Source organism: Habropoda laboriosa, unplaced genomic scaffold (genome assembly GCF_001263275.1).
Source record: "Habropoda laboriosa isolate 0110345459 unplaced genomic scaffold, ASM126327v1 scaffold40, whole genome shotgun sequence".
Taxonomy (NCBI): Eukaryota; Metazoa; Arthropoda; class Insecta; order Hymenoptera; family Apidae; genus Habropoda; species Habropoda laboriosa.
In genome coordinates this window covers 3800685-3819382 of record NW_017100231.1, presented here as the reverse complement: position 1 = coordinate 3819382, position 18698 = coordinate 3800685, and the positions used below count along the sequence as shown (strand labels likewise).

The window sequence follows — 18698 nt, the reverse complement described above, 5'->3', positions numbered from 1 at the left end:
TGGCGACAAAAATTATCGCACGTAAGGTCTTTGGGTCTTTTTTGACCCAGGCACCGGGAGTGTATAGTCGAATAGAAATACGGTTGTGTAGGATGTGAGATAAGAAGGTTTGGGCTAAGCGACAGTTGGACCGAGTGAGGTCTGGACGAAGACTGTTTGTGCCGTATGACAGTCGGATCGAGTGAGGTGTCATTAAAGATTGTTTGTACCGAGTGACAGTTCTTCTGAGTGAAAATGCGTGCGTGATAAGAGCGACGTCTTGACCGAAAATGGTGGCAAGAGTGTGTGAACGAGTGTACAAATCTGTGATCAAGTGTGACCGTGTGTAAGAGAGAAAAAGGGTTTTCAGAAATAAAACTATATTCCTATCGGACAACAAACACCGCATAAATAATATCCCTACAGTTGGCCTAACTGTTTCACGAAGTGGAGAAATTTCAGCGTAAAAATATCCGTCGAGGGAGGATCGGTTAATCAGGCCACGGAGAAATTGATGAAAATTGAAGAGCATCCGCGTTGATTTTCATTTTCCGCGACTTCGCGCCGGAGAGAGATTCTCTCCCCCTCTTTTTGCCTTTCGCAATTTGGGCCGCGGCTCGTTCGCCGCCGGCAATCTCTTCGTTTAATGGAAGAGAATTGTGAGTACAGTCGTTTCATTTTCTTGTCATCCGGTTGGTCAGCCGAGTGTTCACAGTGCGGTAAGGAGATTGAAGTTTTAGGTTAATAATAGACGTCGGATGGTTTTGCCAGCGGATTTCCGCTTGAAACGACGCTCCTTAGACCTTGTTATCGTGACTTCTCTCTTATTTTTTTTTTTTTTTGCCCTTCTTTAAGTCTATACACACGTCCACGGTTGGAAAAATTGCCTCGCCTTTTTCTTCGATATTACTATTCTTCGAGCTTCCGGTACGCCGAGAGAGTGGATAAGAAGGGCCAAGAGTTTCTAAATCCCAATTAAACTTCAAAGTTTCTCTTGATCAGAAACAAGGAAGCTCGGGGTGAAATAGTAAAGGAAGTGTAGATAGACGAAAGCTAAAAAGAACGGTGGAAAAAGTCCACGTTCACGTGTTACTTGCCCTCGATACTATATACCGGGTGTCCCAATTTTCTCCGGATCAAACTTTGTCAGTGTGTTCTGTGGATATAAGTGAGAGTAAAATGTTATATAAACGTAGGTTGTTTGGAGCTTCGTTGAAAAGTTATAGCAAAAATAAGAAATATTTGCGGTAGCTAGGATACAAGACAAAAATTGTCGCTGATAGAAGTTACATTCAACACGTCGAATGACTTCAAATCGTACACAGAGCTCGAATAACCACATATTTCTATTCCTCTTTCATATCGTAACAACGACACACCCGTTATCGTTCTCTTCTTCTTATCGCCATAACTTTTTAATAAAGCTTCAAACGACCCATGTTCACATGACACTTTTCTCTCACACACGCCCATAGAACACACTCGCAAAGTTTCATCGAAACCAACTAGGACACCCGGTATGCATCTTTCCAAATTTCCACCGCACACCGTCATAAACAAGAAGAAATTACTTAAAATCCACACAGAATTTCATCGACGCTACCGTTCCACTACGATTCGACCAAGATTTATCTCACCCCTCCGTCATTTCGAAAGTCCAATTCCTCCCGGGCATTACGATGAAAAGAAAATCGACCGGAAACTCGCATTACCATAAAACGACTTCCCGTCGCTTTCGAACCACACGTTCTACCAAGTCAGGAACTTTTTATGCAATGAAAAATTTGCTCCCTGTCCGAGTGTATTAGAACGACGAGCCGTCGTGAGTTAGAGAGGACGGAAGATTTATTCTGTCCTCTTACGACAGAGAGAGATGCTGGAAGGACGTCGAAACTCGCGGATGGATTTCGTATGAATTCAAATGGATTTGATTCGATGCTAGGGTGGAGGGGAGAGAGCGGCGTCAAAGGATTTGACAGGAAACGAAATTTACGGAAGGAAGTTCGAGGGTGTTTCTCGCGGGGCTGCGTCGCCGCGCGGAGAAGACGATGGGCAAAGGACGAGATTGAAGCCCCGCCTGTGTGCGTGTAACAGGGATAGGCGGAAGAAAAATAACGGTTAAAGTGCGGCCGTATGAAGGCTGAAAAGCGCCGCCTTAGGACTAGGGAAAGCGTAAAGTATACGCGGAAGGTATACAGAGGCCCAGACGGAAGAGTGGCGTTGCATACGTCAACCCTTACAAGTGGCTGCCGGATATGTGTCGACCACCTTATACTTTCTCATGTTTCTGATTTTCTCTTAGTCACCGTGCACGTGGTTCAACGTGATTATTAGTTTAGAATGTTTGACGGTGAAAATTTGATATATATTTTTTTTTTAAGAAAAAGAAAGAGTTCTTTTTTTTATCGTTGAGTGGGTTGGATTTGAGTGTTCGTGTGTTAGTGGAGAATTGGGGGAAGTTGTGGTAGGTCGGTAGTCGCTTGGGGAGAGCTCGGTGGATTCTCGTATGAGGCACTTATCATACTTTAATCCAAACGAAAGCATTTTTGTTACTTTGAAAATATTAATTTTTTGACTGGTGTTTCTCGGGACTTTTTTGTTTGTTTTGATGAGTGCTGTGTGCTTCTAAAATTTGGTCCTAATTTTTTTTTACACCCACGAAAATTGGGAGAATTTTTGAATGGTAGAGTAAATTAAATTCTACTTTTAGAGAACAGTGGAAAATTATACAAAAATGATCTTACATCGAAGTCCCTTGGAAAAAAATGTTGAATCTTACGGTAGATTAAATTTCACTTTTGGTGTACAGTGGAAAATTATATAAAATTGGAAAAAATTTTTGCATAATTTTTTAATCTCACCGTAGATTAAATTGGATTTTGGGTGTACAGGGGAGAATTGCATAAAAATCACGTTAGATTGTAATTTTTTGTTCACTTCGAACAATACGAACGTTGTGTTAAAAAGCGTTGGGAGTAATTGAAGGTATAAAACATGGTGAAAATTGGATCTGCTCGAAGCACAGGGCATTCGAGTTAAAACGTACTTTCAGTTTTATTGTTAACATAAATTGGAAGTGTGGAGAAATCGTGCTGAAGCGGAGAATGTAAAATCTGGTTTTTGCCACTTTCAGCGGTGTGAATGTGTGTGACGAAATGTAGAAATTGTTGAAGGGTGAAATGTGCTGGAAATTGGTTCTAGCTGCTTCGCGATTCTAAATTGAAAGGTCAAGGTGCGGTAGAAATTCTACGCTGTTGTGACCGTTTCATTAAAGAGGAAGGCCAACATTATTAGCCTAATACTAACGAATGCTACCTTGCGACAAAGTGCATTTGTAATCTTGACAATTTTCTGCTAATCATTTTTATCACATTTACGTGTATCTTCTTGCCATTTATTTTACGTCCAATTTAATCTTGAATACTTTTTCACGATTCTTGCAAAAAAAAAAAAAGGAGAAAAGACAGAGTATCCTCGGTGTTCTAAAAACTGAAAAGTATCGCGAAGAAGATAAGAGGACCCTGTGCACAGTAAATTATGTCACTTGAAGCGTATGATAAAAAACACTTTAAGCTCTAAGCAAAGTCGCTGAAAAGAAACACACAGACTGGTGAAAATCGCACAAAAAAATGTCGTTCTCGCGTGAATTTTACGGTTCTAATCGAATTTTCCATGGACTTGCGTAACATGACAAAAAGGTGAGTATGATTGGCACTCTATAAAACGCTAGGAAGTTTTTTTTTTCGTTGCGAAAGCAAGCATCGGGTCGAGTTTGTCGTGTAAACTCATTGAAGTTGTCGACAAGGAGAACGAAGAAACGTGATATATGACTGGGAGTCGCGCGAACGTCAAGTATTTTACAAGCAAGTAGCAAAAACGGATGCTGGAGTTCGGATCTCTTAGCGTCCTTTATAAGCGAGTCAGCCGAATCAAGAGCAGAAAATTGAGAATGATTAATGATGGAGGAATATCCTTTGAATTGGTCCAATCAAAATTTCGCGTATTGACGACAAGAATTTGAGTTGTAACTGCAGTAAGAAATGGAGATATCCAATTCAGGGGTTCACTCGCCTGTCGCAAAGGAATCGGAAAAATCGGGGTCCACACGCCTGTCGCAAAGGAATTGGAAAAATCGGGGTCCACACGCAGGGCCTCAGCCTCACGCATGCGCTCAAAATTTATGACTACACTAGTCAAATGTGGAGTGAAATTATGGACACACGTAGGCTAGGAATTATCAGTATACAATTTTGATAATTTATAACAATCGAGAAAGATTGAATTGATGGAAATTCTTTGAAATTCTATAATTTTGGTGTTTAAAGTCCGTTTTAACGATATCGCATTGGTAATGAAATTATATTTCCTGATTTATTAATTGGGTCGTTATTTAATTAGGAATCGCTCCCAATACGTGTAATTAATTGTCAAATGAAAATGATTCGCTGCAGCAAATTTCGAATTTCGCGTAATTTATGTCTGCTGCAAGCGTGATACGGTAGTTATGTCGTTAAATATACAGGAATTTTCAAGTATTGGTGTGAATAATTATATCGACTGATTGGGAGTACGGAAATAATTTTTTATTTAATGCTTTGACCTGGAAATGAGGGTAACAGAGGGAACGGATGATAAAATTGTTCGTAGCAATTAAATAAAATTAAAATATAGAAATGATTATATTTTAAATGATAAATATTTGACAAATGTTCTTTCTTTCTTTTAATTATTAAATTTTTACGAGAAATTTATTCATTTTAGTCGGAGATGGGACATTTTTAAAACGTGAATTACCACTTTTCACATTTTCAAAAATCACAAAGACCAACGTATATATATATATCTCTGTTAAAATATCTTTGATAAACATCATAGAAATCCCGGAAAATATATCGCAACAAATTTTGCACTTTAACCGTTTCCCGTACAAAAATTACGATCCTATCACTTTGGAGCTTTCATGTCAACTGAAACTCCAACAAACAGCATTCTGCTAAACCGGACATAGAAACCTTTAGCGTTTTGCAAATAAAATAACAAATAACGCAAAACAAATTTCATCGCCTTTTTCATCGATGTGAGAAAATGTAAAAAAAAAATCGCATTCGACGATTGTCAAAGCGAAACATTTCTATAGGAAATAATATCAGACAGACAGAGGGAGATTTGATTCTCTGTATCTCTCACACAAGAAAAATCACCAAAAAGGAAACTTTGATACCCCAAAAATTCCATTTTTTATTAAATTTGCAAATTTTAAAACACGCAGATAAATAGGAAAATACACACATTAACCTTTGAGGGTTTTTAATTATACAGAAAAATAAGGAAAAAATCCCAAAATCATCAAAAAGGAAACTTTGGAACCCCAAAAGTTCCGTTTTCTCAAATTTTGCAAATTTTTAAATATACAAAATAAAATAGGAAAGCACAGACTAACCTTTAAGGGTAACTTTGACCCCGAAGACCCAAAAAGTAATCACAAAATTTAAAAAAAATTCGAATTTTCATACTATCGAAATTCCCTAATCAGATATTGCAACAAAAAACCGACAAATTCGACGCAATCAGTTCGACATCTCTCCCGGCTCTCCCGTTAATTCGAGTTCCTGTACAGGCTGCCGACGCAACAAAGCGTCGCCACGCTTCGCCGCTTTGTAAACGTCTTAACACATTGTGCAAACGCGCGTTGCTCGTTTCGCACTCGAGAAGACGCATCAATCGGCATAAGGGGATATTTCGTGTTTCGCCTTACTGTTGTCTGCACACGGATACTTTGTGCTGCTTCGAGGCGACTTCGCGCTGAATTACACGCATTCATCTTTGAAGAGATAAAGGGGTATTTCCTCGTTCGCCCCGTGTTTGTCGGGCATCAGTGCTGTTCTTCGAGGCGTGTCGCGTGTTCTTCGCGCGCGCGAAGAAGAAGAAGAAGAAGAAGAGGAGGAAGAGAAGCATCTTCGGGCGCGAAGCGTATATACGCGAGAAACTTCTTTCAATTTGTCCCTCTTTCGCCTTGTTCCCGCGCTTATTGAGATCCGTCCTCCCGTTTTCCAACGACACACTCGCGCTGCGAAACTGTCCCGGTGGGATTTTTCAGGAAGGAAACGTAACCGCTTTAGCCTGGGATGAAAATTGGCAGAGCTACAAAAGACCGCGTGTACACACTGTGAATGGTAAACCTTCACGAGCTGAATACGTTCGGAGTTCATTAATCGCTCTCTTGGGGATACGATGATTATGTTAAACGAACTTGAGGGATCTTTGCTTTCAAACCTGAAACGAGTTCTTGCAATCTTCTTTTATTTCTTTTTTTTTTAATGTGAGATCTACTAATTCACCGTGCATTTCTGCTTCTTTTCCTTTTTTTAAGTACAAGACTTACTGATTAATTGAGTTAAAGAAGAATTGTTTGGAGGAAAAGGAGAAATATTGAAGATTGGCGAAATTGTATAGTTTGTGGAAGCGATGTAAGTGAAGTCATGAAATTAGGAAATTATTAAAGTATTCGTAATGGGAGCACTGAAACTAAAGTTTGAGGGATATAAGGGGCTGGTTCGATGTTAACTCGAAAATTAGTTTTTTCATTGCAGTATATTTAACCTCTTCAGGGAGGATTTTTTTACAGATAGAAGAAAGTGATCTAATTTTTGATATAGTTAGTTATATTTTTTATATAGTTTTAGTTATTTTTTATTAGTTATTCATGTTAAATCTTAAATATTTTCTCTATCACAAATATTGGAATTTTCAGAAAAATTAAAGGTACAAATATGTCAGTGTTTCTGAAGAGATTCAAAAATTTCTCTGTACCTTAATTCTTAAGAGCTGCAAGTTCCTTTGTAATGGCTATTGAGCAAAAATCGACGGATCTTTAACACTACATACCTTTAATAAAAGATTGCAAGCAGAAAGTTTAAGTATCAATGGACCAATGACGGCTCTAAGTAGGCGTGGCTAAATCAATCGACGTCGCCATTTAATGCTTCAATTTACGATCTCCCTGCATCGCTTCCACCAACTGTACATACTTAAAATATCGGCTTTGTCAAGTGAAATTTTTATTCTTTCAATTTTTAATTATTGAAAGACATTTTTTGACAATATGGAAGATCTGGCCAAGGTCGTTTAAAGGTTGACAGTGTGTCTCTAAATAGAATTATTTTCATGTGCACAGGCGTCCACGGTAACTCGACTAAAATGCCATTAATTTCTACTTGTGAGGTCGCTTAAAGTCCTTGGTGTATTCTGTTCGTAGAGAAACTTTTCAGGAATTGCTGGAACGCATAAGCAATGCATGCAATTCAGTTAGAAGGCCACTAATGGAGGCCACTTGGAGCATCCGCTATAAAATCATGCGGTTACTTGAAGCGGCTGTATCTCGAAAATTAAAGCTCCTGTAGATCCTGTAGAATGTCCTTGCAAATTTGCCGATGTCTTCTTATCATTCTCTGTTATTTCAAATGAAATAGAATCTTAAAAAATGTGTCCTGAGCCCTTGCAAATACTAATTGCAAGAAATAGAAAATTCACTGCACAATACAGGGTGTGCTAAAAAAAAAAAAAAAAAAAAATAGTTAAAGCACCGCAAAGGTGTGAAATAAAATTTCTAAAAAAGTTGGTCACCGACGTTGTTAAATTTCCTTTTCAAAACCAAGCGTTTTTCTCTCTGTTTCTTCTCCTATTCCCGACGAATGTGTGCGAGAAGCTTCAAATTTTTAATTAGAACGCGAGAAATCTCTCTCTCTCTCTTTCGGTAAGAATTGATACGTCGCGAGCTCGAGGAACTGAAGCACAGTTAGACCAAGTGAATTGTGTGGTAATTTTGGAAAATTAAGCACGTGCGTAACATCGTGCATCTGTATGCATTCCCATGGTAAATGCATCCGAGAGACGCATATGCAAAATTCAGGAAACTGCTGAAAATATCCCTCGTTAGCGTCTTCGCATCTCTCCACTTATGTTTACGGTCTTTCAAGAGCGTCTCACAGGGGGGAGATCAAGGGTCCGTGTTCACTGTAACAGTAGCTTTTTTTTACAGTCGGAATTATTTAGACTCTGGAACAGGGTTATTTCCAGGTGTATTCTATTTAGAGCCTGAATTTAAATCAAGACGTATGCAAGCCTTGATTCAGTGTAATAATAAAAATTCGACATTTTGTGTGTCGTTTTTTCTTCTAATGCAGTGCTGCTTCAGTTTTAATTAAAATTCGTACAATTATTACGAATATTAGAATTTATTTATTTTTTAATTCTGAACAGTTCTACGAGAGAAGCGAACGTTATTAATTCGTGAAAAAAAAAAAAAAAATGGGACAAGTAGCAATACTGGTGCAAAGGTTTCGTACAATATGGCAATTTTATCGATATTTGCTCGTCAACACCTGCTGCAACATATCTCGTTTGTTTTTTTTTTTAAACTCGTTGTCAAACCGATCACATGAACCTATTATTCGAGCACGTTGGTACTTCGTTGCGAACTGTCAGTTACACAATACGTACTTGGTGATACAGATGTTATAAATTATAGATAGGTTTTTGAGTGATAGGTACTAGTAGGTACTAAATCTTTCGCTTGTTTCGATTGAAATTTTTTGAATCTTCCAATTGTAACATTTCCAGAGTGAAATATACAGGGTAGTTCCTTTAAATATTTCAACGAAACCACAAAATGTTAGAGGAGCATTTTATTCTGTTTACAGAAGTTTAACCTTCGAATGACCTTGAAAAATATTACTCCATAGCAACATTTGCCCCTTTGAGTAGAATAATTTCCACTACCAATATGTTTTCGTGGTATCGAAAGGAACGGGGATATTTTAGATGCTCGAGATAAATGAAACATCCTGTACATCAAACATTCAGAAAACGTTCTTATATAACACTCATGAAACACCTTGTATATCAAACATTCAGGAAACCCTCCTATATGAAACGTTCATGAAACACCCTGTATATGGGACACTTATGAAACGCCCTGTATATCAAAGAGTCATAAAACACCTTGTACATCAAATACTCAAGAAACGCTCTTATATAAGATACTGATGAAATACCCTGTCGTATATCAAACATTTATAAAACACCCTGTATATCAAACACTTATGAAACGCCCTGTATATCAAAGACTCATTAAACGTCCTGTATAACAAATACTTATGAAACATCTCGTATATCAAACACTTATGAAACGCAGCGTATATCAAACACTTATGTAACGCCCTGTACATCAAAGACTCATAAAACACCCTGTATGTAAAACACTAATGAAACCTCCCGTGTTTCAAGCACTCGTAAAACACCTTCTATATCAAACACTCGTAAAACACCTTCTGTGTCAAACACTTATGAAACGACCTGTATATCAAAGACCCATCAAACACCCTGTATATCAAACACTCAGCAAACGCTCTTACATAAAACACTCGTGAAAACAGCCCGTTTATCAAACGCTCATAAAACACCCTGTATATCAAACACTTATGAAACGCCCTGTATATCAAAGACTCATTAAACGTCCTGTATAACAAATACTTATGAAACATCTCGTATATCAAACACTTATGAAACGCAGCGTATATCAAACACTTATGTAACGCCCTGTACATCAAAGACTCATAAAACACCCTGTATGTAAAACACTAATGAAACCTCCCGTGTTTCAAGCACTCGTAAAACACCTTCTATATCAAACACTCGTAAAACACCTTCTGTGTCAAACACTTATGAAACGACCTGTATATCAAAGACCCATCAAATACCCTGTATATCAAACACTCAGCAAACGCTCTTACATAAAACACTCGTGAAAACAGCCCGTTTATCAAACGCTCATAAAACACCCTGTATATCAAACACTTATGGAACGCCCTGTATATCAAAGGCTCATTAAACGCCCTGTATAACAAATACTTCTGAAACATCTCGTATATCAAACACTTATGAAACGCAGCGTATATCAAACACTTATGAAACGCCCTGTACATCAAAGACTCATAAAACACCCTGTATATAAAACACTAATGAAACATCCCGTGTTTCAAGCACTCGTAAAACACCTTCTACATCAAACACTCGTAAAACACCTTCTGTGTCAAACACTTATGAAACGACCTGTATATCAAAGACCCATCAAATACCCTGTATATCAAACACTCAGCAAACGCTCTTACATAAAACACTCGTGAAAACAGCCCGTTTATCAAACGCTCATAAAACACCTTGTACATCAAACACTTATGGAACACCCTGTATATCAAAGGCTCATAAAACACTCTGTCACTTGTGCAAACAAACACGTACGTACATTCTGTAAAGATCAAGAAAGAGCGCGCAGATCGTTCACCTCTCTAGCCTGAAACATCTTCTATATCAGACACTGCTGTCACTTGTATAAACAAACACGTACATTCGCTAAAGATCAAGGAAGCGTCTGATCGTTCACCTTTCGAGCTGCCATTGCTCCCTGTGTACTACCAACCTGACGATAAAACACGACCAAGTATAACTCGGCGAGGAGCGTGTTCCCACAGCGGCGCGTATCACGCTTTCTTCTCCGTGCAACAAATCCGTGACGCCGCACAGAAATTCAATATTCATCGCGTGCCGCCAGTTCGAGGTAAGAAATCTCGAGGCGATGCCGGTCGATAGCTCTCCGGAAGCGGCCCGAACCGGTGCACCGGAGTGGCAACTATTTGTCGCGCGATTTCGAATCGTCCCACGCCGAGTACCGCGCCACTTATCCCAAAGAACACGCTCCGGCGTCTGTCTGAGGTTCTCGTCGACGACGAAAGCGCTTAAGTCGCGAGACGACGTTGATTCGAGCCGTTCCTGTGTTACCACGGAAGTCCACGGGAACACTTAGGCCGGCGGTGTTGTTCCGTGCAGGAACAAACGACTGTTAGAAACCGAAACTGTCTACGACAATTCACCGCCACCACCCGACTCTATCGAGAACTTTATCCGATTAACGCTGCGTCTCGAGACAACGTTCTTCTTCGTTCGTAGAGTGGTTTTTGATGCGAGTTCCTGAGTAGGTTCTGGTGATGGGCGTCTGGGTCGGCAAACTGCTTATTGCGTTCTCTTTTTTTGGGAGTTCTGTGGCAGAATTATGGAGGGGAAAGGAAAGTTTGAATGTTTTGGTGAGGTTGCTAGGTTAGGTTCTCAGTTGAAGGGATTGTAATTTAATGTGTAGGAGAAAAATCTTCAAGGAAAGGTTCAATTTTTATATTTTTGTTCATGAGTCATTGTTAATATGATAAGTTTAAATGAAATGTTTATTCAGACAGGTTTTTAGCAATATAATTGAAGTTTTTCTGTAAATAGTAGTTCTGTTTCTTAATTGTACTAGATTTATTACATGTGCAATGATTTATGGATAGAAGTGTACATTCATATAAACTGATTTCATTATTTTTAAGTATTGACTGTATTCTTGGAATGCTTCCAACATATTTGGCTACATAGGAATGAACATTGTTTTATTGTCTTGTGGACAAAGAATCTTCATATCTGTGAATCCATGTATGTTGACAGAAGTTGAATAAAGATCTAAGACGTTTGTGCTAAAACTGAGTAATATTCAATTAATGAGGTTATAAAATTTCTTTTCATTAAGTACAAAATGTTGTGACATACGTAACTTTTAAATGAAATATTCCCAAAAATATATCCTCTCTATCTATCTCTTACATCTTGACATTGCAACAAAGCTTCACTTTTCCAAATCACTAAGCATAAAATTTATTGCTTCATGTATCTGTCAGATAAAATCTTCATTTCCAAGTGCAGAGAAACACTACTTCCTAATACCTTCATCTCCCATTCCTGAAACTTTCCCAAAATTACAAACAAACTTTCTAAATAAACAACAAGAGACTTAACTGTATAAAATAAAATTCTCAAGTGTACTCAACGCTTTCACATTGACACCGCATTCCCGACAACTTGTCAACCTAACCTCCAAAAGTTGCACTCGAGGAAAACACGCCGTAACGTAACACACAGACACACACACTCGTTTTACAGCCGTATCCATTTCCGACGTATACCCGTTTCACCTGTGTTACACACGTCCCAGTCGTTCTGACAAGCGTTGCACAACGCGTTACGTGAAACTGGACGGCTTACACAATGCGATGGTACACCGTGGAGAGTGGTTATGTCGCGCGCGGGCTTAATTAAGCCGCCGCTAATTCAGCCGGGAAAGGTAGTGGATGCAATAATTGATGGTATGACCGGCGGATGGTCTCGCAGCCTGCGTCTAGACGGGAATATTTTCGACCCTGACCTCGGGACGACGATTCAACGGGATGCCTGGCGGCGATTTGTGGGCCGATTTGTAATTCATAAGCATGGCCGTGTGAACGCGTGACTCTATGGGCGCGTTCACGCGAATCGCGCGCCACGCCGCGCCGTCGTAAATTCGTGTAATTTAGAAACGCGGCTTGATATGTATCTCAGCCGTTTGCCGCGCGTTCAATGAAATCATCACGCTTGTTGATCGTGGATGCGAAGTTACGAAGCGTATATAGTAATGGACGGTTGTAAATCTCTGCTTCGGTAATTGGCGTTTAGCCTGGCGCCTCGTGTTATTTTCGTTCTTAAGTGTTCGCGTGTTGGTATTCGTGAGTTGTCTTTTTAATTGATCGGTGAACTTCAGGATGGTGAAACTTGTGCGTTTGATTGCTGTTCGTTGTTCGAGTTCAGTGACCAAGAATGTTTGTTGGTTTACACGTAACCTATAATATATATTTTAATTCGCATCGTGGAAAGTTGTTGGAGTTAGTGCGTCATTCGTGCATTTCAACGTGCAGTGGAAGTATTCCTGGAATTTATATCGATAAACATGAGTAACTATTGCGTCTGAAATATATATTTAAAAAGAGGCAAGTGTAAAATAGACGTAAAGAAGTGGTGACTTCTGATTATTTCGAACATCAATCGATCAACAACCTAACCTAAAATCAATCCGCGTATTGAATGTGAACAACGAATCGAGTCTTGTCCGTTAATAAAATCTGAAATTTACGAAACAAATAATGAAATGTAGCTGTTTTATTAAACGAATGAATGTCGAGCGATGATAACACCAGTTTGAAAAGCAAATAAGACACGGTTACAGAGAGATATAGTCGCGGGAGAGAAAAATACCAACGGAACGAATATTCGCGGGAGAGTTCGCCACTTTTTCCTTCGTTTCTCGCCTTTCGAACGAAGCTAATTACGGCGTGTAGCACGTTAATTTCTCGGTCGCCCACGCATCGTTGGAAATTAAAGAGCGTCAAAGAATATCAGCCTACGGGCGAAATATGTTCCGCTTTAGACCTTCCTCCCAGAGAAAAAGAGACACAGGCGTTTGATGGGGCGAGAGGGTGGGGGTAGCGAAACTGAGGGAAACGTCAGAATACGAAGAAAGTTTCACGAGTTAAAGTTTCGTTGACGAAGACGAAGATTCTCAGACCGTCTCCAATTAGCGCCCTATAATTACGATCCCCGCGAGTCACGAGGACCCGGCTGCAGTTCTCTGTCGACAAAGAATTATTTGTTTTTCTTTTTCTTTTTTTTTTTTTATTGTTTTATTTTCATTCTCTCTCGTTGAGATCGTGCAATTGTTCTATCCTTTTTGTTTCTTTTTTTTTGTGTATATATATAGATTGCTTTGTCGACATTTTTTCAGTATTATGCGTCGTGGAGCTCGTTCGACCGATAATCTCGTTCCGGTAATTATGTTTTTAAAAGGGTTACTCGTCGTCTGGTGCTTGTTCGTTGTTTCGAAGTATGGACTTACGGTAATTTAATTTAGTTGTTTGTCAGCTAGAATCACTTGATTTTGTGACGAATTGTAGAGTTTTTCGTCGATCCAGGCCTCGCGAGTTTTTGTGCCTTAAATTCGGACATTTGCCGATCAGTAGACTTCCTTTTTTATCGGTCGGTAACTGATTTCTTACTGCTCAAAAGGCGCACTAATTCAAATTACTTGCAATAGGAATTTTTTTTTTTTGTCGAGTTTGTATTTGAGGATGGAAATTTTGGTGTTTTCACAGTGGTTGGAACGATGGTACTTGATTCATTTGGAAATTGGTTTAATAAAAATCGATATATTTATTGTTACAGTATAATACGATATTCGATGATTCTGATTTAAATAATTCGATTTAATGAAATATCGCCTGTTTTCGAAAGTGACAAAAATATGTTTCCTACGAAAATTTTTCACGGACAATGTATTACAGTATATGCAGGGAGAAAATACGATATAACATGCGGAAATGTAAAAATGACCTCGATATCTCGTTTCTGCTGAAATTAAAGTATTTTCGTTGCAAAAATGCATAGGGTCTGTGTAAAAAAAACAAAAAAAAAAAAGAATGAAAGAGAAACACGTTTGTTTTATCTCTGAAATGAAACAATGCATTATGAGACACGCTGTGGACCGGTGTAGCGTGGAATGTAATACTATTTTACGTGCAATATTCGAAACGAGGACAGGATTTTTATTTTGGTACTTAAATTAATGGTTATATTAACTTTGATAAAAAGAAAATTCTGTTGCCTCGAAATTCAACCTCGAAAATTAAGAATCGAGAGAGACTATACAATATAAGAATCGAGGGAGACTATATGAATTAAGAATCGAGAGAGACTATATAAATTAAGAATCGAGAGAGACTATACAATATAAGAATCGAGGGAGACTATATAAATTAAGAATCGAGAAAGACTATACAATGTAAGAATCGAGGGAGACTATATAAATTAAGAATCGAGAGAGACTGTACAATATAAGAATCGAGGGAGACTATATAAATTAAAAATCGAGAAAGACTATACAATGTAAGAATCGAGGGAGACTATATAATGTAAGAATTGAGACAGGCTATATAAACTAAGAATCGAGGGAGACTATATAAATTAAGAATCGAGAGAGACTGTACAATATAAGAATCGAGGGAGACTATATAAATTAAAAATCGAGAGAAACTATACAATGTAAGAATCGAGGGAGACTATAATTTAAGAATCGAGGCAAGCTATATAAACTAAGAATCGAGACAGCCTATATCTCTGGTCCATCGAAAAGTCTCGAAAAAAATCGGAAAAAATTCACACAGCGTCTTCAAACATCCCAAATAAGATTCCACTAGCCAAGAACTTTTTTAAAGAGATGGAACGAAAGTTCGTTACTTATTAATTTCCTCGAAGTCAGTACTTTCGAAACTACCCCGGACAAAAATTAACCCACCTTTACGAAACGAGAGTTAATAATCTTCTCAGACGAACGAAACTCTCGGCAACTCTCGAAATTAAAAATTCACCAAAAAAAAAAAAAAAAAAAAAAGAAGGAAAGAAAAACTTTCTCCACCGCCTAGGTTCTCCCCCTTAGAAAAAGCTGTTGCTTAATTTTTTCCTTCCGTATCGCGGTAAGACTTAAACGAGCGCGTGTTGCACTCTCGACGAGTCGTGCTACGTAATCTCGTCTCCTTAAAGCCATCCTCCAGCGTTTATTCGCCGCATGGAAACTGCCGGTGTACAGTGAAACTATACACAGAGAACGACACTGCCTCTAACAGAGAATGAACGAGATGGGGACCAGCGAGGCTGCGAGCGAAATGAACACGCCAAGTGAATACACACATACACACACTCTCTCTCTCTCTCTCTCTCTCTTTGCTAGCCACGGTTTAATAAATAAACAGCACGACAGTCGATACATGGACTCTGAACGCGGTCGACGGAAATCGAGCCAGACACGTTTCCTTTGAAATGTCAGAAATCGCTCGCAGAGCCGCACACTGCTCCCAACTCGATGAATTCTATAAAACGAACGTGTCCAGTAGTACATAGTCCGCTATTCCTCCTCGTCACACAGTTCCACCGGTGTTTCCAGCGAGACTATAGCCGCGAGATAATGTATCGCCGCCCCTCCACGACCACCGAAAACGTCCGTTCGAAATGAAAAGGCGTATAAGCGAGGTTCAGATAAGCGAAACTCGCAGAGAGAGAATCGAGATTAAAGTTGGCGGGTTCAGGTGAACGTTTCACGGACGACGGTGGAGGAAATTGGGGAGATTAGAGGGATTTATATGGTTTGGTTACGCGTGGAATTTGTTGACGTGCGTCTGTGTCTGTGTAGGATAGTTTGGAATTGGTTGTTTTGGTGGGTTAGGTCATCCTATAAGTTCGTGTCGAAAACGAGAAATATTTTAGTGAGAGAGTTTTATAGAGAGGAAAAATGGTTTTGTTGAAAATGTGGGAGGAAAGTGTGGAACGAGAATGTAGGTTTGAAATTTACGATCTAAATTTCGGGGTAAAGTTTGATAAAAATTATTCACAAAAATGTTTAATTTTAGAAGAATACGGAATTTTAAGATTTTGAGAAACAAGTATTTTTAATTTACAAATAAAACTATTAGTTAAAAATTATCCTTTTTAAGTTACTTTCAAAGTTTAATATTAAAAATTTTTGAAAAACTTCAATTGCTTGTGAATTTAAACATTATTCAGTTACAAAATGATTAACTAATTCAACAAAACTTTTTAATCTTTCTGATTTTTAATCGTGATGTACAGTAATATGTACACATTTGAAGAGAACGAAGGTATAGCCTGTCTGGGATCAATGGTACGCTCGAGGTTACCGAGGGGTTTCCCCCTCCAAATATAGTTACTACATAGCAGTGTTTCGTGTATCTCTGTCAGTCTTCCTTTCTCCATTACAATAACGACCTATAGACAGTCCATAACCCATAATTGAAGATAATTCGAGCAGGAACTATTGATTTTAGAAAAGAAAAGCAACAAAAATCTGCGTTCACGTCAGTCTAATAATTTCCAACCAAAAGATTCTCGAACTGAAATTTTTCGTCTTACAATGTTCCCTTTCCAAATCAAAAATTCCTCTTCGCTTTCTCAAAATCATATCTTAATTCTCTCCTCTCTCGAAACGTTCCCAAAAGAATCGTCGACGAAAAAGAAAAGAAGAATCGAGGGAGACTGTTATTGTTTTCTCCTCTCCTCAAATCAAAATTTCTCAAATTTCTCGCCGCTTTCTCAAAATCATATCTTAATTCTCTCCTCTCTCCAAACGTTCCCAAAAGAATCGACAAAGAAGAAAATTCCATTCCCTCGAAATTCGATCTCACATAAATTAAGAATCGAGTCAGACTATATTTTCGGTTCACCGATAGAAAACGTACGAAGCGTATAGAGAGCGAAGGAATTTCGACCGTGACAGAAGAAGACAGAAGACAAGAAATTTAGCTCGTAGCAAGTGACACACATTCAAAGAGGTTTCAGTTAGAGAATTTCCCATTGGGAAATGAAGATGGCCGGAGATTTGCCGGTTGATCGGTATCAGTGAAAAATGACGAGCGTCTAGATCTTTGTCTCGTCGCAGTTAGCTGCCCTTCTCTACCGATATTTCCATAAGATTAAATCCTATTCCATCGCGATCGATGATAGAGAGAGAAAGAGCGAGAGAAAGAAGGGGAAAAAAATGACGCCGCTCGGTCCTATGCAAATAAGGTTACCCGATACTGATAAGGTCCGATAAACCCGATGTCCTAGATACGATACGCCTGCCATCCGCACTGATAAAAATTGAGATGTTCGACAACCTACATTGCGCTCCCATCCCTCACCTCTCCTCCACCCCAATCCTACACACCCGGCTTTTATTTTCCTCTCTCACGATCTCTTGCTTCCGCGTTTTCGCGCCATATAGCGGGTCGCCTGTGTTTTATGTTTCCTTTCACAGTTCAATCTTTTCTCACTACAATTTCTTCGCGCTGAATTGTTCCACGTTTTTCTTTTTTCTTTTTTGCTGCTCCGAATAAATGGAGAAGTATTTATTCAAATAGAGCACTTCTTTTTTTCAAGCAGAAGAATATGTTCGATGCAGTTGTAACGCTGGTTTCATTTCTATTGTGCACACAATGTCTCGATTTGAGAGTTTATAGATAAATTCTTTGCATTTTGGATGTTACAGTGTGTTAGGAATGAATTATTCGGTGAAACTGTTTGATTATTCGATGCTTTTGCATCACGTTTGACCCGTTCCTTTGTCTTCAGGACAGGGACTCGAGCTCGCAGATGCACACTCTTCACCTTTTCTTCAACTTCCTTCATTACCCTTCTCCTCTTCCGTCTCTTTGCACTTTCTCTTTCATCTTTTCCCTTGTCTTGAATCCATCTCAAGATAACTGGAAAACCCACTGCAGGAAAGAAAGTGATACTGTTTGTATAGAAATATTTGACACCGTGCTGCAAATATTTTCTTCCGAAGAACGCGTGATTATCTTTTCGTTTTCCTTTTTTTTTTTTTTTTAGAGATTCTTATTTTAGTGGAAGAGAAATGCGAACGAGTGAGACATTTACAGTATGGAGATGTTAAATTCTTCTCCTGGAACGATCCGGAATTCCCTAATTGTTTCGACCAGTTTATCGCCGCCCACTTCCCATTCTCCTTGCAGCAGCATAAACTACGACGAGACATACGGTCGAACTGCGTAGTTGGACCGGCGATATGCATCACCGACGAATTTCCTAGCCGGTTAAACCGGCTGGGAAAAGCTGTGTTACTTGTAGCGCGCGCGACGCGTTCGCCATTGCGCCGCAGTCATTTCGTGCCGCGCGTAACTAAGATGGACGTCGCGGCGCCCTTTAAATGGTATTCTTGTAGAAGCTAGGGGTTAAAGATTTCAGTGTATAAGTAGCCCTTT

General features: G+C 39.0%; 1 protein-coding gene across 1 annotated transcript in view; it reads left to right on the top strand.

Annotated features, from left to right (window-relative positions):
- Positions 1 to 18698, top strand: part of LOC108571475 (neurobeachin) — a 664931-nt gene that overhangs the window by 76578 nt on the left and 569655 nt on the right. The gene's annotated exons all lie outside the window — the stretch shown is intronic.